The 27787-nt window shown below is 37.8% G+C and overlaps 1 protein-coding gene and 1 pseudogene across 4 annotated transcripts in view; both read right to left on the reverse strand.

Annotated features, from left to right (window-relative positions):
- The window catches only part of KCTD16 (potassium channel tetramerization domain containing 16), a 313427-nt gene that overhangs the window by 35499 nt on the left and 250141 nt on the right, over positions 1 to 27787 (reverse strand). The gene's annotated exons all lie outside the window — the stretch shown is intronic.
- On the reverse strand, positions 3679 to 4417 carry LOC126957005 (cyclin-dependent kinases regulatory subunit 1-like; annotated as a pseudogene).

Here is a 27787-nt window from a genome sequence, read left to right on the forward strand (position 1 = left end):
ACAACTTGAGCTTCATAATGATAATAGTTATAATAGATTTAAGCCATCAAATATGTTTAAATCAATGAGTTCATTAGGATAATATTTAATGTAACTTGTCACATGTGGAGGATGACAGAAAAACACTTCATCATCTTGAAAATCAGTAAGTTAAGAAAAATATCAAGCTTTCACCTACCTTTCTTATATGAACTATACTATTAAGATAAACAATAGTAAAGGAAGAGAACCTTCTCTTTTATGAAAGCAGAAAATGAAAAATACAGTAGACAGAATTTCTAGAATGATGAAGTAAGAATACCACCAGACTCTCTCTCCAGAAAACAAAAAAAATGTATGTGGTGAAATTATTAAAAACAACTGTTAAGGTATTTAGAAATTATCATAATTGCATAAACAAATGGAAAACATTTATTCAAGAAAAATTTACGAACTTTTGGTAAGAACAGTGGACCTATGGCATTTAAGCCATGACCTACTCCATTACATGCCCTTCACCTTATAAGCTCCAAGTATAAGCTCCAAGTATAATGGAAACTCTACCCCATTAGAGAAGGTTATAGTAACCTCACTTTCCAGATTCTAGTGTCAGGCTCCCGTTTCACTCAAGTAAGGGCAGGCTGCCTGTATTTCTTATTTTCACTACTCCCCAGACACCTGTTGCAGAAGCTTGATTCTAGGCAAACATGGCCAACAGAACTTGAGCTCTCTTTTGACAAGCTCTATCTTTATAAAGAAAGCTCTACATAAACCATAGCAGGCTGAAAATATTGAGACCACATTGTTTCATATCCAGCTTTCCCAGATGGTAGAGGTTCCTTGCCAAAAAGGAAAAACAACAACAACAACAACAACAGAAAAAACAAAAAACAAAAAACAAAAAAACCCCCAGAGACTTCCACTTTTATCGCTAGTATCCCTAGTACATACTATAGAGCAAAGGTTCACTCAAAAAGCAGGTCTCCATGCTTAACCACCTTAGCTGTGGTTCTATAAAGTCAAAGAGCCCCACAGCCCTACCTGAGGGAGCTGAACTTAAGTGAAACAGAGAGTGGAGAGTTTGATACCTGAGTGTTGTCAAAAACAATGGAGATCTTGGTGAAGATGATTAAGAGGCTGGTAACTCCAAAACAAGCAGAATTACAGAGCAATCAGAAAATAAGTCAAAATAATTAAAGGAAGGAAGGAAAGAAGGGAGGGAGGGAGGCAGGAAGAGAAGGAGGGAGAAAAGAAGGAAGGAAAAATTGGAAGGAGGGAGGGAAGGAGGGAAAGAAAGAGATAAATAGAAAGGCAGAAAGAAAGGCGGAAAGAAAGGCAGAAAGAAAGGCAGAAAGAAAGGCAGAAAGAAAGGAAGGAAGGAAGGAGAAGGGGAAGGGGAAGAAAGGAAAGGAAAGGAAAAGAAAAGAAAAAAGAGGAGAGAAGAGAAAAGAAGAGGAAAGAAAGAAAAAAAAATGAGAGCCAAGAAGAGCCTTCCTGATATCACAGTCAACTCTGCTAGTCGCAAGGCTGTGGCGTCTGGTAGTCACAAGGCTGTGGCATGTGCTAGGAAACATCCACTCAGAAGCAATCAGAGAAAAGACTTAGGACAGAATCAAAGCATGTCCAAAGCTTCACTCAGACACATCAACAGAAGCTGAAACCTTGCTAGCAAAAAGGGCTTAAACACTACTTCTGACAAAATACTGGAAGACTAATAAGCTACTTTGATCCAAGGGCAGCAACAAAAACAAATACTACTAGCAATGAAGAGGGGTATTTTGTAATAATCAATCCATCAGGAAAATTTAACAAATTTGAACACATAAATTTAAATTTAACAAAAGGTGTGCAAGTCTTATACACTAAAAACTACAAAGTATTGTTGAAAGAAATTAAAAATATTAAATGTTTTTTTAAATGTTGAAATGTTCATGAATGGATGACAACACTTTTAAAATGATAGTATTCTGCAAGTCAATCTACAGATTCAGTGCAGTCTCCAACAAAAATCCCAGATTTTTTTTTCTTTTGCAGAAATTGACAAGATGATATTAACATTTATATAGAAATGGAAGGGATACAAAATTGCTAAAAGAAATAAAAAAAAAAACAAATTTGGAGAACTCATACAACCTGATTTCAAAATTTACTACAAAGCTACTACTATAATTAAGACAATGTGGTACTATATAAGGATAGACATATAAATAAATAAAATATGACTGATAATTCAGAAGTAAAACCTTGTATCTATAGTCACGGATTCTTAGTAAGAGTACCAAGATAACTCAATAAGAAAAGAATAGTATTTTCAACAGATTGTGCTGGAACTAGATATCCACACACATAAGAATGAAGCTGGATCCTGACCTCATATCATAAACAAAAAGTAACTTAAAATAAATCACAGACCTAAATGTAAGAGCTAAAAATAACAACTCTTAGAAGAAAAGAAAAGTAAATCCTTTTGTCCTTGGGTTAGCCAATAGTTTCTTAGATATGGCACTAAAAGCACAAGAAACAGAATAAGAAAATAGATACACTGCATCAAAATTAGCAACTTTGTGCTGCAAATGATATCACTGAGAAAATGAAAAAGAAAACCCATGGAACTCGAGAAAATATTCACATATCATACATCTGATAAGGGATTTATATCCAGAATATATAAAGAACTCACAATTCAATAAAAAACATAAATAACACAATTAAAAATGAACAGAGGATCTGAATAGATCCAAAGATCTACAGATAGTCAATAAACACGTCAAAAAATACTCAACATTATTCATCATTAGAGAAATGCAAATCAAAACCACAGTGAGATTTTTTTGTTTCAGTAGAGATAGGGCCTCATTATAATGCCCAGGCTGGTCTTGAACTCCTGGCCTCAAGGAATCCTCCTGCCTTGCCCTCGCAAAGTGCTGGAATTACCAGTGTGAGCTGCTGAACCATGCCACAGTGAAATATTACTTCACACCTACTAGAATAGCTAGGCTATCAAAAAGTCATGTAATAATAAATACTAATGAGGATGTGAAGAAATTGGAACTCTTAGGCGTTGGAGGTGAAATGTAAAGTGGTGCTGGCAATTTGGAAAACAGTTTTTCAGCTCATCAAAAAGTTAAACATAGAGTTACCATATGACACAGCAATTCCACTTCTATTTTCTGCAGAAAATACAGAGGACAATGGCACATAGTGAATTGTACTATGCATTTGCAATTAGCCACATCCAAACTGTGAGAAACTCCATAGTTCAAACAGCCTGTGTTTTCAACAGATACATTTTAAGACAAAATGATGAGGGATAAGTATAAAACTGTCAAGGAAATGTTTAGTATAAAAGTTGGTGTGGTGGACAAAGGGATTGTGTTTGAAATGTGGTACACAGAAGGGGCTTCCAGAATGTCTAACTGAGTTCTATTTTCTGACCTGGTCATGGTTAGGTTACAAGATGTTTGCCTTAGAATAATTCATTAAGTAATGCATTTTGCTTTGTGACATTTTCTGTGTCTGTTGTTGGTGGGCTTTTTAAAATAGGTTTTTTTTTTAGATTATGAAAACTTTCTCTTCAGTCAAGGCTTTTAACATGAACAGATTTCTTGAATAATATGGAAAGTTTCCAATATATTGAAACATAAATCCATAAGTCACCATACATACAACACCCGGCAGGAAAAAACAAAAACAGCAAGTTTACATGATCCCTGTAACAGCCATGATCTTAATCTCAGATGCTTCCTCCATCTACCAAGTATGTTCTGGATACAGAGCACAATGTGGCTTCTGGGGTCACACTCAGCTGAGTCAGTGGTCCACAGATCACTCACCTGTCTGGGTTGTGGTGGTGGCGGCTCTACTCAAGAAGCAAAACAGTTACCAGCACATTCAAAAAGCATGTTGAACATCTGTTAAATATCAAAGTGAGAAACAAGAAGGCAACATAATAATATCAGAAAGATGTTAGGAAGCAAGGACAGCTGTGTAAAGCTCGAGGATGGAAAGTGCCTCGCCGACTTCATTTATTTGACTTCTTGGGTAGTGGGCACTGGAATAGTAAGATGTGAGATTCTGGTTCATGGATCATATATAATGGATTCATCCCTGACTCTGCGGAACGCCAGGATTCAGACATCAAGTGGGTTTTAGGGACCAGCTTGGCTATGTCCTTGGGCAACATGGCATGCCAATACTCAATCCCCTCATCATTGTATTTCTTCAAATGGTAAATTTATTTGTGCGATGTGATACTGCTTCTGCAAGCTTTCAGTCCCACACGACAACATCCAAGCAACTCCGAGCAGCACCAAATATTTTTAAATGAATTAAATAAATAATTACTCTGGAAGTAATGTGGAGAAGAGATTTTGAATTTCAGCAAGATGAGATTAGAACCAGAAAAAAACAAAATGAAATTAGAACCAGAACGGAACATGTGCAAGACAGAAAGGAAGTTAGGAATATATATGAAACTGCCTAAGAGGCAAATTAATAGAATTTGGTGACTAACCAAATGAGTTGAGTGAGGAAGAGGTAGAAGATGGTGACTTACAGGTCTTTTGGCTCGGATCAACATGAGTCGAAAAACACAGGATAAGTACATCCTTTCTCTCACCCCTGACAACCTTTGACTATTGATTTTCCCTGTCCAGCAGTCATTCTTCCTTGTTCTGGTAACAGAAAACATACTTTCCTTAGCAACCCACTCTCAGTCCATAGTCTTCAAGTGGCTGTCTCCACCTGTGCTCTAAGGAGAACTGGAGAGGCCAGTGACCCAGCCTATGTTTTCAACAGATACAGAGCATCCTGCCCCCACCAAAGTGATTGATGGCAGGTATTGAACATGACCCAAGCTAGGTTTGTTGGAACTGAGTGGATGAGCCCATCTCCTCTCAAAGCTCTAGGTTTATTACTGTGGCTACTATGAAATAGGAACTTGTCTAGGAGTGATACCCACACAGCAGAAAACAGAGCGGAGACAGATGCACAGAGTCCACACATATGCTCTTACAGAGTGTTAATGACATTGATATAGTTCCTGGATTCAGGCAAGCCTGAAGACAGTCTATTCCTGTGCTTTTCAGCTATGTGAGTCATTATATTCTAATTTTTCCTTTAAAAGCAGATTGAATAAGATTTCTGTCAATTAAAAATGAAAATATCTTGACTAATGCAGGATCAAGGAACATTGTACTGTTTCCAGACTTACTCATATACATAGTCTAGTGCTGGCTAATAGAAATATAATGTGAGCCGCACATCTAATTTTAAGTTTTCTAGTAGCTGCATTAAAAAAGTAAAAATAAATGCATAAAATTATTTTTACTAATATATTGTATTTAACCTAATATACATAAAATCATTTCACACGTAATCAATATTTTTAAAAAGTATTACTTTAAGTCTCTTTTGTAATGTAAAGTACATTTCTAAGTCTTTGAAATCTACTGAACAGTTTAAACTTAAAACATCTCAATTTAGAATAGCTGCATTTCAAGCGTCCAATAGCCACATGCAGCTATTGTAATGAGCAGCAAAGATCTAAGCCATTCCCTACCTTTTCCCAGCAAAGTCTGCCTTCTCTTGAGTCCTACTGATAGTATTCCAGAATTGACAGGTACGTTAAAAGTCGTGTGGTCCACCTTCTCATTTTATAGGTAAATAAAATAATAATGATCTATCCTAATGAAAGTAAGTTAGTTTCAGAGATGGAATTCATATAAAAAAATAGGAAAAACAATGGCTAGATATTGAATAGTTACTACCTATAAATGTTGATATTGGTTTGTTTGTTAGGTTTTCTGTTTGTTCTGTGTTTGGCTATTCAGTATTAACTCTTTCCTATCTGGGGAAATTAACAATATTAAGAGATAATATCTAGTGAGTATATGTCAGACACTATTTTGAGAACTTGACAAATATTGACTCATTCAATCCTCAGAGTGACCCTAATGAGGTAAGTATCTTAATCCTCATTTATCTGTGAAGAACAAATGAATTAAGACATGGGACTGGGATTTGAACCTAGGGCTTTTGGATCCTGAATCCACACTATTAACCCATCCATTACTCCTGCTCTGTGGTCTTGCTGAAGGCAGCAACATGTTTCCCATTGTAGAGGCCAAATGAGACATTTACTCCTTCTCCCTCTTCTCTGGCAGCTTGGATACTTAACTCAGGCTTGGTGAGTTGATTACTCCCAGAAATTCACACCTGAGGGAGATGCTACAAATACAAAAGATATATGAGAATTTATTCATCATGGAGGACAGCAGACGGGACACCTGAGTCAGATCATACCTGTGGCCTAGCCTTTTGAGGACCTGAATTCCTGCCTGTCTTCCAAAACTGAATCTACAGTTTCCTGGTTTTCTGTGAAGTCCTGATGTCCTTTCAATAACATTCTTTTTGCTTAAAACTTCCAGAGTCCATTTTCATTATCAACAGCCAAGAATGTTGATTGATACCAGTAGTACATATTATTATAGTCATTTTACACAAAAAGAAACTTAATCCTTAAAAAGTGAAACACTTTTGCTTCAGCCAGGCCTGGTAGCTCACGCCTATAATCCCAGCACTGTGGGAGGCCGAGGTGGGAGGATCACAAGGTCAGGAGTTCAAGACCAATCTGACCAACATGGTGAAACCCTGTCTCTACTAAAAATACAAAAATTAGCTGGGCATGGTGACGTGCTCCTGTAATCCCAGCTACTCAGGGGTCTGAGGCAGAAGAATTGCTTGAACCCAGGAGGTGGAGGTTGCAGTGAGCTGAGATAGCACCATTGCACCCCAGCCTAGGGGAGAAGAGTGAGACTCTGTCTCAAAAAAAAAAAAAAAAAAAAAAAAAAAAAAAAAAAAGTTAAACACTTTTCCCAATATATTTTCTAGGAAGTAGTTGGCAAAACTGGAATGTGGACACAGGCCTAGTAGGTAGCCTCCAACTACCTGCTATTCTGGACTAAAATCTAGGTCTCCTGACCCCAGAATCCTTTTTCTTTCCATGATGCCAATCCTCGAAGCCATGAACAATAGCCTTACAAAATGAGGTCAAAGGGTTAAAATAAAGTGAATAGTGTTTTACATGGTCCCTAAAAATTAAATCCTAAGGAGAACATGCTTAACACTGTTACAGAGCCATGAAAGAGGTATTTAGGGCACCAGATCATATTAATCATAACAAGTAGTTAGAAGTCAATCCCATCTGCCACTATGCCAGGTCTGCCTGCCCCAAAGTGTAAACATTTATTAAGTCCCACAGGATTTAGCTTTAGCTCAACAGAGAGGAAGAAAAGAATTGAGACTTGGACAGCTTCCACCTTGTAGTCACATCTGCACAACAGGTCACCTAGTTAAAACTAAAGTGATTCCCACAGGGAGCTAGAAAGAGTGGCTCTATAAATATGCTCCTACAAGTACAGCTGTTCTTTGCCCCTTTGGTGTGTGGATGGCTGAAAGCAGTGTACCAGAAAATGCTGGAGAGATGTACTCTAGGCCAGTAAAATAGCAGAGAAATGCTGAAGTACTGAATGTAGAACAGAGGAGACAACATAACAGTTACAGAATTCTTGGAGAATGGCATCAGAATAAAACTACACACACACAGGCACACAGACACACAGTAAAGCACACACACACAGTGAAGGAGCACACAGCACACAAAAACAACCACCACCACAAAACAAAATCACCTCTGCCAAGGATGGCAAAAGCACAAAGAGAAGGAAATTATCTGATGCTATTAGAAGCAGTGTAAATAACCCCAACTTCTTTGAAAGACAATTGGTAATATTTATCAACATTTTAAATATATGGGTCCTTTGTCCTAGCAATCCCATTTCCGGTAATATAGAATGGTATATGTGAAAGAATATTTGTGGCAGAATTTTGTTTGTAATATTTAATAATGGCAATAAAGACAATATTCCTTAAAAGGAGACTGATACTTATAGTATCAGTTATACTATACTTATACTGATACTTACAGTATGTTCACATTTTGAAATATAAAACATACTTCAAAAGAATGAGGTAGTTCTATATTAAAAAATGTGAAGTGATATTCATGATAAACTGGTGTGGGGAAAACTGAGTGGCTGAATAATATAGTAGATAGATTAAGCCAACAGATACACAGTGATCTGGAAAGACATTGCTATCAGAAACTTATTTAGATCTCACAGCAAATCTATGGGTGATACTACTGTTATCTTTGATTTATAGATAAACAAATGAAGCAATTTAAAGAAAGGGAAAACACCTTAGCTAAGGTCATAGCTATTCAATAAAATGGAGTGGGTAAGGGGGCTATCAGGGCTTTTAAAATATAATCCACTTTTTAAAAATATTTTTCTTGAATGAACTGTAATTTTTTATGAAGCTAAAAAGGATCACAAAAACTTTTTTAAGACACCAATAAAAACCATGGACCCATGGGTTATTTGCATTTGCCTCTGGCCACTTCCCCTTCTAAACTTCACAGCACATCTTCTAGCTCCCTTCCTCATAGGCCTCCCTCTTCCACTTTGAAGTGACAGAAAGAACTCAGCCCCTCTTACTTCCACAGAGGGATATTTCCACCATCTAGCAGCCTTCATCATTAGGAAATAAGCATTCATATTAAGACGAGTGGTTCCTTGGCTCTGTTGTCTCCCACAATGTCACAGTTGTATTTGTGCTACAGGAAAGAAAAGTGTTTCACATGACCTATTCAGCGATAATAACCACCTCTATGATCCAGCTGTATTATGACATATTTTAGATACTGATTAGGCCAATATTGTAATCACTAAACCAGAATGAAGGAGTAGGCTTTGGATGATTGTTTTAAAACATCATTAGGTTTGTCCAGTTGCAATCAATTCCTTTGTATCATACCAAAAGTGTATAATGTATAACATTACATGAAAACTGATTGAAAAACATGGTAAGTATTGATAAATGAGATGAAGTACAGACCAATGGAGCCTAATTTTCCCTCCCTCTGGCCTTTTAAAATGATTGCTGTAATCTACATGGGCAGTAGTAGCCCATCAATTACACACCCCTCCCTTATTCAGGATCCTCATACTGAATATTATGATGTCTATGAATATTATTATGTCCCTCTGTGAAATATAATTAATTTAGCTATTAATTCATCAACTAACAGCACGTGACTACCTCTAATATCTAGTAAAGATAAATCATTTCCTAGCTTGGGAGTAGACTTCCAATTCTAAAATAAGAGACAAAAACCACCCAGAAAGGTAAAGCTTCCTACATGGTCTGCTCAGTCTTTAAGGTTAATTATGTCCGAACAGTAAACATTTAACAACCCTAGAGATAAGCTGACTGTAACAGGTGAGTAATCTCCCAGCTCAGACTGGCTCAGTGGATCGTTTTGTTTCATTGAAGAAAGCAATTAGCTTTCAGTGTGCTGGGAAGTGGGAAACAATTTCACAGATTAGTAGAGCTGAGGGCTCTGTCTGCTGGTGAAGTTGGTGTGTGGCAAGAACCACTTCTCGAGTTCTTTCTGGGCCAGCATAGTCAGTGACTGATAATATAATACACGGGGCAGCTGCCTCACAGAATGCATTATCAGAAAACCCTGATGGCAGTGACTATAACAACAACAAAATGATGTATACCACCACGTTGTTTTTCACAAGCAAAAGAGTATGATGTAGTATTTAGAGCAGAAAAACAAGGCTTTAAGGACTTCAAACATCATCATTATTGTGGACACATTAACTCTACCAGCTATGTAAGAAGGAACAAGAAGATATAGGTAAAGCTGAAATAGGAGGACCTTATCACAATCTACTTGGGAAGCCAGTGAAGGTGAATGTGACATCACATGCTGGTTTTCTATTTATGTTTAAACTTCAAATAGGTGATAATGCCAGAGGTCAAAAACAAGTGGTTGAGAAACTTCATCTGGCCTGCATACATGTTTTGTTTGGTAAGCATTTTGCCTAAATTTTTAAAAATTAGTCATTTTAAAAAAATCAGATGTTATACAAAAATCTAGAATTACAATTTTTCTTGAAAAAATCAGAAAATCCAGTGCTTCTGAACTACCATGGATTCATGTAGCAGTTATCTTAAGGGGAGTAATGGCTGGGCCTCTAAGTCCCATTCACTACAGTCTGTGCCACTCCATATTGCCTCATGACACCAGGGATGACCATCAGTTGCAGTTTATCACTGCACTAGACCAGTTATTTTCTAATAACAGAGAAAGAGTTCTCTGTTCTCAGGTCCCTATCCAAAGCTAGAAAACAGAAGGGTGGCCAAAAAAGCCTAGTAATTTATTTATATATATTTTTACTCCTGACCTACACTTACTAGTCTGGCTTCTGTAGGTATTTCAGTTTGTGATGCCTACTGTGACAGGTAAGATGATAGAAGAGTAGGCTTTCAAAGTCCCACAGACTTAGGTACAAACTTGGTTCTGCCACTTCATATTGTTTGGTTTTGAATAAATCATTTAATCTCTCCACTAATCTGTTATCCCATGAGTAAAATGGAAATAATTATGGCAATGATGTCTACCTCCTATGTCAACTGTGAAGATTAAATATATGTGTATTAAAAATTAAAAATATTTATTAAAAGATTAAAAATATGTGTATGTCTATGCATACATACACACATATATAGGTAGCTGGTACATAAAACAAACATAAAAAGCTGTAAATAAAAAATAATGTCTAGGGCAATTCAAGAAAATTTGGGATTCACAGAAGAAATAATAAAATTACATTAGCAGAGGAAACCAATTTGTTTGGGTAAACTGAATAGTTTTATTAGTCCTCTGTTTTTCCCTGATATACACACACACACACATTTAGTATTGTTATATTTTTGTCTTTGCCAGTGCAATACGAATCTGATCCAACATAAGCCATTCTGTCGTGCCCAGGTGTACCACTGCCATGTTATGGCCATTGATATATAAAGAGTTTTTCAAAGATATCATTTCAACAAGTCCTGATAACATATGTGTGCTCAAAAGAATTTATTAAAACTTTTACAGTCCTTTGACAAAATTCAACAGCCCTTCATGCTAAAAACTCTCAATACATTAGGTATTGATGGGATGTATCTCAAAATAATAAGAGCTATTTATGACAAACCCACAGCCAATAGCATACTGAATGGGCAAAAACTGGAAGCATTCCCTTTGAAAACTGGCACAAGACAGGGATGCCCTCTCCCACCTCTCCTATTCAACACAGTGTTGGAAGTTCTGGCCAGGGCAATCAGGCATGAGAAAGAAAGGGTATTCGATTAGGAAAAGAGGAAGTCAAATTGTCCCTGTTTGCAGATGACATGATTGTACGTTTAGAAAACCTCATCGTCTCAGTCCAAAATCTCCTTAAGCTGATAAGCAACTTCAGCAGTCTCAGGATACAAAATCAATGTACAAAAATCACAAGCATTCTTATACACCAATAACAGACAAACGGCCAAATCATGAGTGAACTCCCATTCACAATTGCTTCAAAGAGAATAAAATACCTAGGAATCCAATTTACAAGTGATGTGAAGGTCATCTTCAAGGAGAACTACAAACCACTGCTCAACAAAATAAAAGAGGACATTGACAAATGGAAGAACATTCCATGCTCATGGATAAGAAGAATCAATAATGTGAAAATGGCCATACTGCCCAAGGTAATTTATAGATTCAATACCATCCCATCAAGCTACCAAAGACTTTCTTCACAGAATTGGAAAAAACTACTTTAAACTTCATATGGAACCAAAAAAGAGCCCGCATCTCCAAGACAATTCTAAGACAAAAGAACAAAGCTGGAGACATCACGCTGCCTGACTTCAAACTATACTACAAGTCTACAGTAACCAAAACAGCATGGTACTGGTACCAAAACAGAGATACAGACCAATGGAACAGAACAGAGCCCTCAGAAATAATACCACACATCTACAACCATCTGGTCTTTGACAAACCTGACAAAAACAAGAAATGGGGAAAGGATTCCCTATTTAATAAATGGTGCTGGGAAAACTGGCTAGCCATACATTGAAAGCTAAAACTGGATCCCTCCCTTACACCTTATGCAAAAATTAACTCAAGATGGATTAAAGACTTAAATGTTAGACCTGAAACTATAAAAACCCTAGAAGAAAACCTAGGCTATACCATTCAAGACATAGGCAAGGGCAAGGACTTCATGTCTAAAACACCAAAAGCAATGGCAACAAAAGCCAAAATTGACAAATGGGATCTCATTAAACTAAAGAGTTTCTGCATAGCAAAAGAAACTACCATCAGAGTGAACAGGCAACCTACAGAATGGGAGAAAATTTTTGCAATCTACTCATCTGACAAAGGGTTAATATCCAGAATCTACAAAGAACTCAAACAAACTTAGAAGAAAGAAAACAAACAACCCCATCAAAAAGTGGGTGAAGGATATGAACAGACACTTCTCAAAAGAAGACATTTATGTAGCCAACAGACACGTGAAAAAATGCTCATCATCACTGGCCATCAGAGAAATGCAAATCAAAATCACAATGAGACACCATCTCACACCAGTCAGAATGGTTATCATTAAGAAGTCAGGAAACAACAGGTGCTGGAGAGGACGTGGAGAAATAGAAACACTTTTACACTGTTGGTGGGACTGTAAACTAGTTCAACTATTGTGGAAGACAGTGTGGTGATTCCTCAAGGATCTAGAACTAGAAATATCATTTGACCCAGCCATTCCGTTACTGGATATATACCCAAAGGATTATAAATCATGCTGCTATAAAGACACATGCACACCTATGTTTATTGCAGCAGTATTCACAATAGCAAAGACTTGGAACCAACTGAAATGTCCATCAGTGACAGACTGGATTAAGAAAATGTGGCACATATACACCGTGGAATACTATGCAGCCATAAAAAGGATGAGTTTGTGTCCTTTAGGGACATGGATGAAGCTGTAAACCATCATTCTCAGCAAACTATCGCAAGGACAAAAAACCAAACACCGCATGTTCTCACTCATAGGTGGGAATTGAACAATGAGAACACTAGGACACAGGAAGGGGAATATCACACACTGGGGCCTGTCATGGGGTGGGGGTAGCAGGGAGGGATATCATTAGGAGATATACCTAATGTAAATGACAAGTTAATGGGTGCAGCACACCAACACGGCACATGTGTACATATGTAACAAACCTGCACGTTGTGCACATGTACCTTAGAACTTAAAGTATAATTTTAAAAAAATAAAATAATAAAAAAATAAAAAATAAAATAAAACTGACTATGATGATGGCTGCACAATTATGTGAATATGCTAAAAGTCATTGAATTGCTTTTGGTATACACATTTTATGTATATTCTATGACATGTGAATTATGTCTCAATAAAACTATTTTTAGGTTCTGAAAAAAAATAAGTATAAATGTTACAAAAGACAATTTCCAGTTCTACTGGCTACTAGCTAGATGACATTGAGAAATCTACTTCTCTGAATCTGTTTCTTCATCTGTAAAATGGGCATAATAATTGTTTCTTAAAGGGTCGTAGTGAGGCTTACTTGGCACAATGTCTGCAAGCGCTTATTAATGTTCCTAGCACATAAAAGGAGCTAAACACTGGTAATCCCATTTACCTTCCTTCTAGTGATTAATTTGAAGAGTATCCTACTCAGCTTAAAGAGGAAAAAAGATAATAATGGTTTCATTTTTAAATGAAAATCAGAGTAAGTCAAACCCCAATGAAATGGCATGAAGAGAACCTAAATGTACATATTGCCAAACAGCATCTGTTTGCAAGGTGCATTAGAATAGTGGAAAAAGAAGAAAGTACCACATCATCTACTTCATTTTTATTGAATTATAGAGTATGCATAGCTCTTTTCATTGTATTAGAAAATGAGTGCTTAAAATGATTTACATATTGAAAAAACATCATAAAGGAAATTTAGTTGTGATTCCTAAGACACACGGTTTAGTGTTAACATTTTCTATTACTTTTTATATTATGGTATGCAATACTCTTCAAAATGTTTATAAGCCCAGGCAATTTTTCCATGATTCACTAACGTACAAATAATTCAAGTTGAGTGCATGTATTTTCTATTTTGTACATAGTATTGTGTCGGAATAAAAACAAGTAAAATACGATCTTTGTCTCCCACTGCCAACCCTCTAGTGCAATATTTCTTAAACTATGCTGCTGGAACCACCTGCATCAGAATCACTAGAAGAAGTCTTTAATAATGCAGAGTTCTTGGCTCCTCTCACAGACTCAGGGATCAAAAATTTTGTGATGTGGACCTGGCAATCTACACTTAAACACACTCCAGGCAATTTGTATGCACTCTAAGATTTAAGGGCCACTCATCTATTAAGATCAACTGAGTTAAAGAGCTAAACTTGATTCCATTAGAAAGCTGTGCACTGGTGAATTATTTAACTACATACTAGAATATGGAAAGCATTACAGCTTTCATGACTTTAAGTCAGTCATTCAAGTACCTCATTGCATTTGTGAAGAAGCTAAAGCAAGTCTCTTCATCTTGCTCAAGTTACTATTTAACACAATTAAAAACATACGATCAGTTATTTAAAAAAGAAAAACAATTCCTGATTTTCTTTTACTGAATGGGCTAAACATGTTAAATGGATATGCAGGTAGGCTATTACCTGCTAGTTAGTTTTGACAGAGGCAACTTCATTTAATATGCAATGAGTGTTTTTTCTAATTTCTCAATTTATAGTTGGCCATATTTTAGCACCCTAATAAAGTACCATTGTATTTAATCTCAAAGTTCCTTAATTTGGAATTGATGATCATGGAGAGCTTTCTTGGGGCTACACGTTTGGTCTTCAGGAGGACTGTGGGACCCCTGAAACTGTATGCAAAATATGGAATATTTATGTTATTTAGTATAAGGGTCTGTGGCTATTATTAGATTCTCAACGAGGCCTATGCCTTAAAAATAGTTGCACAGCACTATAAAATGAAAGACTAGGACAGCAATGTGCAGAAAACTCATTCCAGGGATGTTGCCAGTGAAAACTGAGAGACATTCTGTTTGGTTGGAGAGATGGGAGGCTGGATCAGTATCCTCACACTCTTTCCCAGGGGGATAAAAAATGCCTCATCTGTCACATGGAAAAATCCTGGAAAACCAATTCTCACTAAAGCACTAACAACAGATGATGGCTTAACATATTACCTGTCTCATTGCTTGAAGTCTTTCCCACTGAATCCAGACACAACCCTTCTCACTGCTAATTGATCAGAATTGGCACATGTGGCAAAACAATTTGCCATTCCTAATTTAACTCAATCTCTCTCATTTTAGCAATGAGAAATTTGAGGTCCAGAGAGGTGAATTGACTTGCCTGAGGCCACATAGCAAGTTGGTGTCAGAGCCCGGCCCAGAGGCCAACACTTTTGACTCCTACTAAAATGCATCTGCCACAGGCAAAGTCACAAGCACAGAGAACTCATCTTCCCTCACACCACCTGAACCTTACTCACTCCTTTCCTTATCATTCTATCCTCCTGTTCTCTGCCATCTTGATTTGACAGCAATTCCCTTTTCAAATTTCTCATATTTTTTATTTTTAAAAAATAATGGATTTTGTCTGCATAATATAAAATAAAACTCATTAGTTAGTGGAAGATAAGTATGCTTGCCAAGTTAAAAGGGAAAATGAGGTCTCTGACGTCGATTTGCTTGGTTAAGAAAAAAAATGACCACACAAGGGCTTACACAGGTACAATGCCCCTGAAGATATCATATAGATTCAGCTAGCTTGCACATTCATATTGTACCACCTGTTCTTTTCCCATGACTATAATTCCAGTCATCTTGTAGCCTCATACATTTGTTATCCTATAAAAAGCTAGGCCTATCTGCTCTCTGCTCAGCCCATTTTCTTCTTTTTCCTTTTCTATTTCTCCTCCTTTCCTTCTTTTCAATTTTTTTTTCACCTTTTGCTTTGATCTTTAGATATAAAGGTATTTATGAACATGTCTGAGTTCCCTGACAGGATGCAAGTTCCTTGAGGGTACTGTATATCCCTGTCTGCCTTGTTCACCTTTGTATTCCTTATTTTAGTTCAGTTGTTGCTCAGGGAGAGTTTACCCAATATCACTCCTCACTCATAATACCAACTTTTCTAGTAATAGTTTCTTTTCTTGAGGAATAGCTTCTTTCTGACTCTAAACATTTGGCCCTCATGGTAATGGTCAATCATGGTAGTGCATCCCCAGCCAAGAATGGGTGTATGACTCAGACCTTGGCAATCATAGCCTACCATTTCCCTGTGCTGCATGATTGGTTAAAGGGAGGTATCTGATCCAACCTGGTCCAGAGTTCTTCCCAAGATACATTAAATTGAGCTCTCAGAGAAAATTCTACATCTTGGGTCACTCAGATAAAATGGTGTTAGTTCAGTACCTGAACTACCTGAGGTCATGTTCTCTGCTGCTCGGGGAAGTACTTCCTGTAGCTGGAGAAAACTAATGCAACTTACAGAGGAAAAAGCAGCCATAGGGAACTCAGCTGCCTTGTTTATTCTGCAAGCCATGCCGGTATCCACCCAGTCTTTTGCTTAAGCTTGCCTAAGATGGATTTTTGACACTTCCAACTGAAAAATACTGACAAATTCATAATGCTTTGTCCCAGATCAGTGCTTGATGAAGATTTACTGAGGGACTTTTCTTCAAAATCAATCTATTCCACTTTTCTCATCTCCGTTTCCTTAGATTTCACCTTCCTGCCTGCCCAACCCCTGTCTTCTTTATTGTTTTCTCCTTTGGGAGTAGCTCTTTTTACTGCCACCTGCTACAGATGTGTTCATGCAAGGTATCAGCAGGTAGGACGCAGCAGAATACACAATCCTGAAAAGACAGTTTAGGAAAGTAAGAAATATTATTCTTGTCAACTGATGTTAAAAAACAAAAGTTGGAGAAAAGAAGAGAAATACATTGTGTTCAGCTTAAGAACACCCAAAACAATTATTAAGGAACAGCATCTGCTCTTCTCAAATACTTTCTTCCCAACCTTGACTGTTGACAACTCAATTTTCCACTGCACTCATCTCACTGGTGTGTTTCTTCAACTTCACAGGCACCCTGGGAGCGTACCTCCCACTGGAGGACACCACCTTTTGGCTTTAGCTTCCTGGAGTTATTTCCCATGCTATATCCCAACAATGTAGTAGTAGGGCTTGAAAACAATATTGCTTATTATTCACAGAGGACATAAAGAATGACTTGCCCTCAAGTTTAAAGATAAGGTAATCCTTGTAAAATGACAATTTGATTTAAGTCATTGACTCAGGCAAACATGGTTCCTGGAACACCCTGACAAAACCACATAAGAATTAAAGGTCTTGTGATGGATGAGGGAGCAAGATCTAATTGGTGTTTTAATAAATGTATTCTGACTTGGTAATCCACCTAGATTAATCAACAGAAAATTCCCCTGTCTAAATCAAATTACCAAGTTATGGTATAAAAACAATGACAAATGCCTTGTAATTGGCTGTTATACAAGTGTTGGCATCAGAGAGACAAACAGGATGTTGGTGTCTAGAGTTGTTTTCAAGATGCTGATTAACAGACAAGCAACAGCAAAGAAGGACTTACCACCATTTTATCTATTTCCAATGTTCTTGAGTCAGAATATGTAACAATGCATACTCCAACTAAGGAAGGTGTACCTGGGGTACAGAGGTTTGAGGCAGATTGCCAACTAAGTCTTTGTCCTTCTTTGGGGTGTAACAAAGGGAGAAGGACTCTATCTATAAATGGAGCATGCACAGCCTTTCTGTGGTCACAAGTCAAGGGCTATGAAGGGAAAGAGGTCAAATTATTTGACTTCTTACTCTGACAGATACCGTGGTAAGCTATTTCAATAATCACAACCCATTGCTGGGGTAATTATTATTACCTTAATTTTACTGATAAATGAGCTACACAAGATTGAGACTGGGTAACCTAATCCAATTCTCAAACTAGGAAATGGAGTAACCTTTCCATTTTTTAATATTCCTAATCTGAAACCAGATTTATTTAATTTCAAAGTCTATGTTATTTCCACTGGAGCTATATCTTAGCTGCAGGAGTATAATCTAAGACAGTTACCCTCAATGTTGGCTGTGTCTTAGAATCACCTGGAAGGCACCCAGGCTGCACTCCATACCAATTAAATCAGCATCTCTGGGGATGATAGCAGGAATCTGTGTTTCTTAAAATGTCATAGGTGACTTGAAGATGCAGACAAATTTGTGAACCAGTGATCCAAGATGTATCTTCTCTTCTTCATTTTTTTTTTAAAGAAATAGCTGATATCAGATTCAAGAGGGCACAAGGTTTTGGATGCATCAGAAAATATAAGGAGAAACCATTTGAGGAGAGTTTGGGTCCCTCCTCAGAGAATGTAGCACAATAGGGGTTCTGGAGAGTAATAAAAGAGTATATGACTCTGAGTTTCCAAGAAGTGAGGTTACTGGAAGGTAGAAAAGGAGCCCAGAAAATAAAGTAGGAATGTCTATTGAATTTGATTGAGGCTAGACTTTTATGCTAACAACTGAATCCTGAGTAGAAGATCAAGATACTCAGCCCCGCCTAAGCAACTTCATTTAAGCTGGAAGTTTATTTCCAACGTCTTTATCCTGAAACATTTTCTCCCAAAGTGTCTGGGTATTATTTGCAATCCCATTTCCTAGAACCTACAGCTTCTCTGCTACCAAGCATACTCAGCTACATTCTCCCATTGTGCAACAGCTAACCTTATTATAAATCAGGCCAAAGTGTTCCAGGAAGAGGGAACAGAGAATACAAAAGACCTAAAGCAGGAATAAGTGTAGCATATATAGGGGACAGAAAAATGGCCAATGGAAAAAGTAATGTGGTTTGAATGTCTTCTCTGAAACTCATGCTGAAATTTAATTGTCATTATGACAGTATCAAGAGGTTGGAAATTTAAGAGATGATTAAGTATGAGGAATCCACCCTTATCAATAGATTAATGCCATTATCAAGGGGCTGGGTTAGTTACCCTAGGAGCAGGCTCGTGATAAAAAAAAAATAAGTTCAGTTTCCATCTTGTCTCTTTTTCTCATGCACTTGCTTGCCCTATGATACCTCCCTTGATGGGTATGACCCTCCCCAGATGCTGGTGCCATGCTCCTGGACTTTCCAACTTTCAGAACCATGAGCCAAATAAACTTTCATTTTTTAAAAAATAAAGTACTCAATCTGTGGTACTCTGTTACAGCAGCAGAAAGCAAGCTAAGCCAGAAAATTGTTACTGAGAGATGGAGCTAATACTATTTAAACAAACAAACAAACAAACAAACCCTGAAAATGTAGAAATGGCTTTGGAACCGGATAATGGGCAGAATCTGGAGAATTTTAGAGGAGCAGGCTAGAAAATGCCTGTATTTTTGCAAATGAAGTATTAAGGGTGATTCTGGTGAGAGCTCGATAGAAGAGACAAGCTGTAGGGAAAGTCTTTTTAGAGATTACTTAAGTGCTCATGATCAGAATGCTAGTAGAAGTATCCACAGTAAAGGCTGTTCTGATGATGTCACAAATGGAAGTGAGAAACAAGGTATTGGAAACTGGAATAAAAGCCATTCTGGTTATACAGTTGGAAAGACTTTGGTTGAATTGTGCTGATGCCCTAGGAATTGATAGAGTGCAGAACTTGAGAATGAAAAACTAGGACATCTGACAGAAGAAATATCTAAGCAGCAATTCATTCATTCTGCTTAGTGGTTGCTTTTAACTGCATACAGTGAGATACAAGAAAAAAGAAATGACTTAATTAAATTTATCAATAAAAGAGAAGCAGAACAGAAATATTTGAAAATTTTGCAATCTGGCCATGTAAAGAGTGAACGGTGTCTTTATGAGAGCAAACTAAAAGTGTGGCAAGGGACAAAGAGATTAGTATGAATAGAAAGAATAAGTTACTATTCAAGACAATGGGAGAAAGACCCTAAAGAAGTCATTTCAAAGATCTCTGAGGCTACCCCTCACATAACAGGTCCAGAGCTCTAGGAGGGGAGAATAGTTTCAGGGGATGGGCCCAAGGTGCTCTTCATAAGCTCACTGCCCAGGGCTTCCTTGGGACTCTGTTCCTTGCGTTCCAGCACAGTCCTTCTTTTGCCTCAGTCATGTCTCAAGTGAGTCCAGGTGTGGTACATGCTGCTACTCCAGAAGGTAGAAGCCATAAGTCTTGGCAACATCCATGTGGTGCTAATTCTTCAGTCTTACAGAATGCAAGAGTAGTGAGGGTATGGCTACCTCCACCTAGATTTCAGAGGATATTGTGGATTGCTTGGAGGTCCAGGCAGAGACTTGTTGTGGGAGTAAAGTCACCACAGAGAGTCCCTATGAGGACCATGTCTAGTGGAACCATGGGACTGAGGTCTCTCAGAGACCCCATTACTCCAGGCCCACCAGTGTGCAGCTCTAGCCTAGGAAATCTGCAAGCAGAAGACTCCAACCTGACAGAGCTGCTGGGTGGGATGAGCCCAACAAGGCTATAGGCCTGTGGCCTTGAGGAACCAATCTCTACCCCCAGGAAACAGGACATGGAGTCAAAGGATATTATTCTTTAGCTTTAGATTTATTGAGTTTTTTCCCCTTTTGGGGCTTTGAACTTACTTGGGATCAGTTACCTCTTTCTTCTTGCCTATTTCTCCCTTTTGGAGAGTGTGAATGCCTATCCTATGCCTGATCTACTATTGTGTTTCTCGAGTAGATTACTTGTTTCATAGGTTCACAGCAGGAAGAAATTTGCCTCAGGATGAATCATGCCTTGAGTCTCACCTGTATCTGTTTCAGATGAGATTATAGACTTTGGACTTGTGAGTTGATGCTTGAATGAGTTAAGATTTGGGAGCTATTGGAATACAATAGATGTATTTGTATGTAAGGACCTAAGTTTTGGGGGGGCAGGGATGGAATGCTATGATTTGAATGTTCCCTTCAAAACTTACGGGGAAATTTAATTGCCATTGTGACTATATTAAGAGGTGGGATCTATAGGCAATAAGGGATTCCCTTTCACTCTCATGAATTGATTAATGACTTTATAGTGGGAGTGGGCTAGTTACCACGGAAGTGGGCTTTTGATAAAAGGATAACTTTGGCTCCCATCTTGTCTCTTGTGTGGTAAGTTCACTTGCTTTGTGATGCTCTTCTGCCATGGAATGATCCTCACCAGATGCCAAAGCCATGCTCTTGAATTTCTCAGCCTCTAGAACCATGAGCCAAATAAATTTCTACTCTTTTAAAGTTACTCAGTCTGTTATATTTTAGTGTAAGAGCAGAACATGATCTAATACAGAGTGGCCCTAACTGAGATTGGAGAGGTGAGCAATAGCCAGTGCAAACTGCTTAGGGATCAAGGCCTTTAGATTTTGTTCTAATTCAGCTGGGAAGCCATCTGAGGATTATGTATTTACTGACTTACTATGATGCAGAAGAACGTGCATCAGCTCACCCACCCCATATGCCTATGCACAGATATCCTAGTCAATGCTGTTTAAATTTCCTGGTATAATTGACAACTGTAAAAACTAATCCTGGCTGACCATATACACTGGAAATTAACCCAATTATGTTTCATTGGCCACTTAGAAGCTTCTCAGCCCAATATAGTGAAGTACAAGAGCAGGTTTTAGGGCAGTAAATATTTAAAATGATAGATCTGAGTTTAACGCATGCTTTCCTACCACTTACAGAGAAGCTTGATGTGGTAGCGAGTCCGGACTTCAGAGTCAGAGTATCTGAATTGCTGGTCCCAGCTCTGCCATGTACTATTTAATCTTAGTATAAAGCATGGACATCCAACACTTTTAATGTGAGAACTTTTTTTGCTTATCTGTGGTGGTGGATATCATGAAAATTATGCACACACCTTTTTTTTTTTTTTTTTTTTTTTTTTTTTTTTTTTTTTTTTTTTTTTAGCTCATCAGCTCTCATTAGTGTTCATGTATTTTATGTGTGGTCCAAAACAATTCTTCTTTTTCCAGTGTGGCCTAGGGAAGACAAAAGGTTGGACACTGGTGAATAAAGCATAATTCCCAGGGAATGGTTATTTATTACTTTTTTTCTCTTGCCTCCTCATCCAGTCTCTCAGTGAGTCCTGTTCATTTAATCTGTAGAATTAACTAAGAATCTACCTACTTCTCTCATCTCCACTGGGTTAGTTCAAAATGGGTTTTCCCATCTTAGTTTTATTTACATTTTGTGCTAAATATTTTTGTTGTTGTAAGAGGTTGTCCTGTGCATTGTAAGATACTTAGTAGTATCCCTGGTCTCTCCCTTCTAGATACCAGTAGCAACCCTTTCCCAGTTATGACAACCAAAAATATCTAGAGACACTGTCTAATGTATTTTCTGAAAGGGCTGGGGGATTGGAGGAATGACCTGACTGAGACCTGTAATAACCTAGACTAAGAAACCATTATCTCTCTCCTCTGTGCCTGTAATGTTCTCTGACAGGTTTGATTGTCCCCTACAGTTCATTCTACACATAGTAGCTAGAGGAATATTTCAAAAGCATAAAACAAATTATGTCACTCCCTTGCTTAAAAGCTGGCTTCCTATGTTCCCTTAACAGAATCCTGACTCTACTCGAGCCTATGTAATCTTACATGACTGGTGTCTTTGCTCCATCCAAAGCTTATCATCTACCACTCCCTTCCTCAATCACTTCACTCTAGCAAAATTGGCCTTCCTTCTGTTCCTCAAACATTCCATACTCATTCTCACACCAGGTCATTTGAACTTACAGTTCTCTCTGATGAGAATGACATTCTCTTTCATTTTTCATAAATGGCTCCATCTTGTCATTCAGGTGACTCGAATGTCACAATCTTAGGAGAATAATTATTTGCTGCTTCATTATCTATCTTTGCTACTATGATGTAAGCTTATAAGAAAAAGGTCCTTGTTGGTCCTCCCCCTGTAAATGTTCACTGAACACTTGCATAAGCTATTGCATAACGTTACTTTCACCTCCTAACATCCACATGGGGTATATATTCATTTTTGTAATCTACTGTTTTCACTTAGCATTAGACAAGGAGTATTTTGACATATCATTAGATATGCTTCTTAAACATGTTTTCATTTTAAATGGTAACATATTCTTCTACAGAATCCCATAGTCCCCTTAATAAATATACAATTTTTGAGGATTAGGTCATTTCTTTACTCTTTCATTACATAAACCCATTTACTGTTTATTCAGTAGACAAAAATGATGAGAAAATTTGACTTTTGCTGTTGTTCAATACTATCCCACATTTCCCCAACTAGACAACCAGAAATTAAACACATAGGGCTGTACTATTTGGAGACAGAGTTGAGAAGGCTCCGTGCCAAGTAATAAGAATAAATAGCACTTGCTGAAAGTTTTCAGTACAGCCTGTTGTATTTTGCACACAAATAGGGGAGGACAAATACTTCTACTTGTGGATCTGTTTGAAATTTTTAAAATGTGGATGTTCTAAATTTCAAGCTGCTTAAGAAAGTGAGATGAGTACATGGCACACCATTCCAATTCTCAAATCAACACACAATCAAACAGAAACATTTAGATGTAAATCGACAGCTTAGAAAGCCTGGTCCCTGATTCTCTTTGACAAATACTAGACCACAGCCTTGATGATTATCAGCTCAGCAAAGTTAATGGTATTCACTGGTTTTACATACTAAGCAGCCTAGAGTTTAGCCAGACAATTTGTTTCTAGTTTTGCATTCTCTGCTTTGTCACTCAGAAAGCAGAGATTGTAGATGACATTTAAGAGTCAGAGTATGTGATAAGTAGATGAGGGACAGTGGTTGAAATTCTGTCAGGGAACTCATACCAAGTTTTTTATTAAAGTTCTACTGCACATGTAGACAAATATTATCCTATCTAGGGCCTTTATGGCTAATTCAATATCCCAGGTCTTGCATGCCTTTTAGTACAAATAAAGCAAGATGACCCAAATTCTATATGAGTTCTGTCCACTCATTTTGGATAGCATTAGGCTCTCCCCATCAGAGTGTCTCTTACTTACTTTCTCCCTGGATTCTAAGAGTTGACTTTGGTGTTTTCAAGAACAAGTCTATTCATATTCCTCATCTTTATCATTGTCCCTACAACCAATGTCCATGCTAGGTAAGCAAGTCCTGAATGTATCCAAAGCTGCCAATCCTAGTATTGCTGTAGTAATTGTAATGTCTGTGCAACAGTGGAGACAGTAGCCCTATCTTTGTCTCTCTGCTACACTCTGTCACCTAAGGCTTTGAAAAAACAAATTCCTTCAGCACTGAGTCATACTCTTACCCCACTGGCATTCAAACTGAGTCCAAGGAACCAGATGGAGTACTCATGGCATGATATTCTGTCTCGTGTCAAGTCCCAGGTACACACAAAAATATTCTTCCTACTCCTTTATCCAATGCACCACAGTCTCCCTTATAAATCAACCCATGCAAGTAGATACCTGACTCCCCAGGACAACAGATTTACACATGGCCCAACTACAAAAACAAGTTTGGACTCAGGGGAACCTTAATATAGGCCATAAATCACCTTTTTGCACAGAGAAGTGGGGCTTGAGAGACTCACTTGATTTCGCTTTGAGATTTTTTGTTTTGTTGAGTTTAGTTTTGTTTTGTTTGGTATGATTTTGAGAACCTAAGTCAGGAAATACCCACATTAAACCATTCAAAGTTAAGGACAAAAAACAAAGTTTTTCAATTAAAAATAAGCAATCAAGACATATCTATACTTGCCCTGTGGCTTGCCACATAACAGCTGGGAAAAGGTCTGAGAAAACAGAATAACAAAGTGAAGCTTAAAATCACTGAGGTAGAGAAGGAGCAGAAAGATGCATGAGATGCTAGAATAGAAAAGAGGCTAAAGCAGATTACATAAATCTGATTTCCTCTGCTCAAATTCCTTCTATTGGCTTTGAGATGACTTTCATCAAGCGTGAAATTCACATTCGGAGGGCAATCCAAACCAATGCCATCAGAGAAGTTATTCTGAAGGTTATCTATGAGCACAAGACAGCGATTTTTGCCCCAGTCTCTCTCCTTTGATAGGTTTCCCAAGAACATTGACCTCCAGGATATATTGAGGCTTATAGGCAGGTATTTTCTCTTTGCTCTTTACCAGAGATAAAGCAAAGGGTTGAGCCACATATATGCACCTATACATGATGCATTAGACCCTTCCCAAAACGAAAATTAAAAGCAGTTCCCCTAAGAACACCCAAACATGGATTCAATCCTCAGCCTCTATAAAAAAAAGTACAGTTGTTCTATTGTAACCATGGCCTCTGAAGAGTAAAAATCTATGAGCATGCATACACACATACACACACACATTTAAATAAGTCATTCTGGACCCATCTTTGATTCCTGCTTCTTTCTTATCTCCCAGACCCAATAAGCCACCAAGTATTGTCAATGTCACTTCCTTTTATTATTATTATTATTATTATTATTATTATTATACTTTAAGTTCTAGGGCACATGTGCACAACATGCAGGTTTGTTACATATGTATACGTGTGCCGTCACTTCCTAAATATCACCATAATCTGCCTCTTTCCTCTGTATCTCTGTTACTCTTGCCTTAGTTCAAACTGCAGTCCCCAACCAGTAAACTGCTGAGATAGAGGCCAGGGATGCTTCAAGTTATCCTATAATGCACAGAACAGACTCTCACAACAAAAAATTATCTGGCCAAAAATAACGCTGAGATTGATGAACTCCACACTCGAATATAAACACCATGAGGAAGGGAATTTATCTTGCTTCCTGCTGTATCACCAGCATTCAGAACAGTACTTAGTAACTGATAGGTGCTCAAAATATTATTTAAATACATAAATAAATGAATATAAGCCCATGGAAGAATTGTACAAAAAGTCATTTGCCTTCTGCCTCAGGAGTTCTTCCTAGATTACTTCTTACCGAGTGCTTCTGACTCATCAGTTATCCTGATTACTTTGATCTATATTTGCTAGTTCTGTGGTCATAATTACAAAAGGCTGTAGCTCTCCCATGCAACAGGGTAGTCGTTAGCCACAGGTGGCTATCTAATTTAAATTAAATTGCTTAAAATTAGATAAAATAAAAACTTTAGTACATTCTTCATGAGCATTTCAAGTGTTCTGTAGCCATATGTAGTCAGTGTCTACCGCATTAAATAGGATAGGTATATTTCCACTTCTACAGAAGAGTACTACTGGAAAGTGCTGGTCTATAGGTATCAAGTGGATTATTCCCTCTTCATCTCCATGAGTAACAGCTGGAATTAAAAGGCATTTTTACCCCAGCCTTCATGATTGCCCTGCCTCCAGCAGCAGAAGAGGAAGAAACACATGTGTTTAATAACTAGAGGAGAAACCATCCCCTTCACATTAACATACAGAGAGAAATATGATCGAGTTGACAAGAGTATACCTTGTTTGCAAAAGGAATACTCTACCGGTTAAGGGGGAGAAAGCCAATAAATCACTTTATGGCACAATTTCTTATGCATTTTTGTTTTGGTCATAAGAGAAAAGCAAGTAAAGTAGGCTAAAAGGTGATTTTAAAATCCAGCAACAGAATTCAGAAAAAGCTGCATGTAACAAAGCACACTGTAAACCTTTTAGGACTGAAAAGGCAGTCAGATAGAAGAATATCAGGGATGCAAATTACGATAGTGCAGGAGCATTTTCTCCAAAATACGTCAGAAACTGAGCAACAAACATGTGTCAAATGGACACAATGGAAATAACTTCTTACCAAGATCATAAGAGTAGTATTTTAAGCAGCAAAGTGTTTTGATCTGACTGTATTTTAGGAAGACTCCTCCAACTACAATGAGGATAACAGCAGTGGGAAACAAGATACAGAGAGATGATGAGCTGTGTAACTAAAGACAGTGTGGCTTGGTGGAATAAGCATGAGCTTTGGGGTCAAAGGTTCTATGTTCCAAACATAACCATGATGTTAATGGGTTGTAAAAGTTAGGGTGTGTAACTTGACCTCATAATACTTTTCATGGTACACTGGAGTAATGATTCTTTGGGATTGTTATACAACTCAGAAATAACAGATACATCTCTTCCAGCATGGTCTGACACATAGACGGTCTATTAGAAAATGGAAAACATTTTTAATATTAAAACATTTAACATCTCAGGCATAACTTCCACACTTGTTAAAGTGAGAAGAGAATTGGTTCCCCGTGTTTCCACCAGGATTGGGAAAAGCAAGTAATGGCAAAAATAAAATTACCGTAACCCATATATCTAAGGCTAACTGATGTTTGACAAGAGCACCAAGACCAGTAAAGAAGTAAAGAAGAGTCTCTTTGAGAGGTGAAGTGGCTGGGCTTTCCTGGTCAGATGGGGACTTGGAGAACATTTCTGTCTAGCTAAAGGATTGTAAATGCACCAGTCAGTGCTCTGTGTCTAGCTGAAGGTGTGTAAACACACCAATCAGCACTCTGTAAAAATGGACCAATCAGCACTCTGTAAAATAGACCAATCAGCACTCTGTAAAATGAACCAATCAGCTCTCTGTAAAATGGACCAATCAGCGGGATGTGGGCGGGGCCAAATTGGGGAATAAAAGCAGGCCACCCGACCTAGCAGTCTTGGGTTCCCTTTGAGGCTGTGGAAGCTTTGTTGTTTAGCTGTTAGCAACACATCTTGCTGGTGCTCACGCTTTGGATTCGCAGTACGTTTATGAGCTATAACACTTGCTGTGAAGGTCTGCAGCTTCACTTCTGAAGCCATTGAGACCATGAACCC

Source organism: Macaca thibetana, chromosome 6 (genome assembly GCF_024542745.1).
Source record: "Macaca thibetana thibetana isolate TM-01 chromosome 6, ASM2454274v1, whole genome shotgun sequence".
NCBI lineage: Eukaryota > Metazoa > Chordata > Mammalia > Primates > Cercopithecidae > Macaca > Macaca thibetana.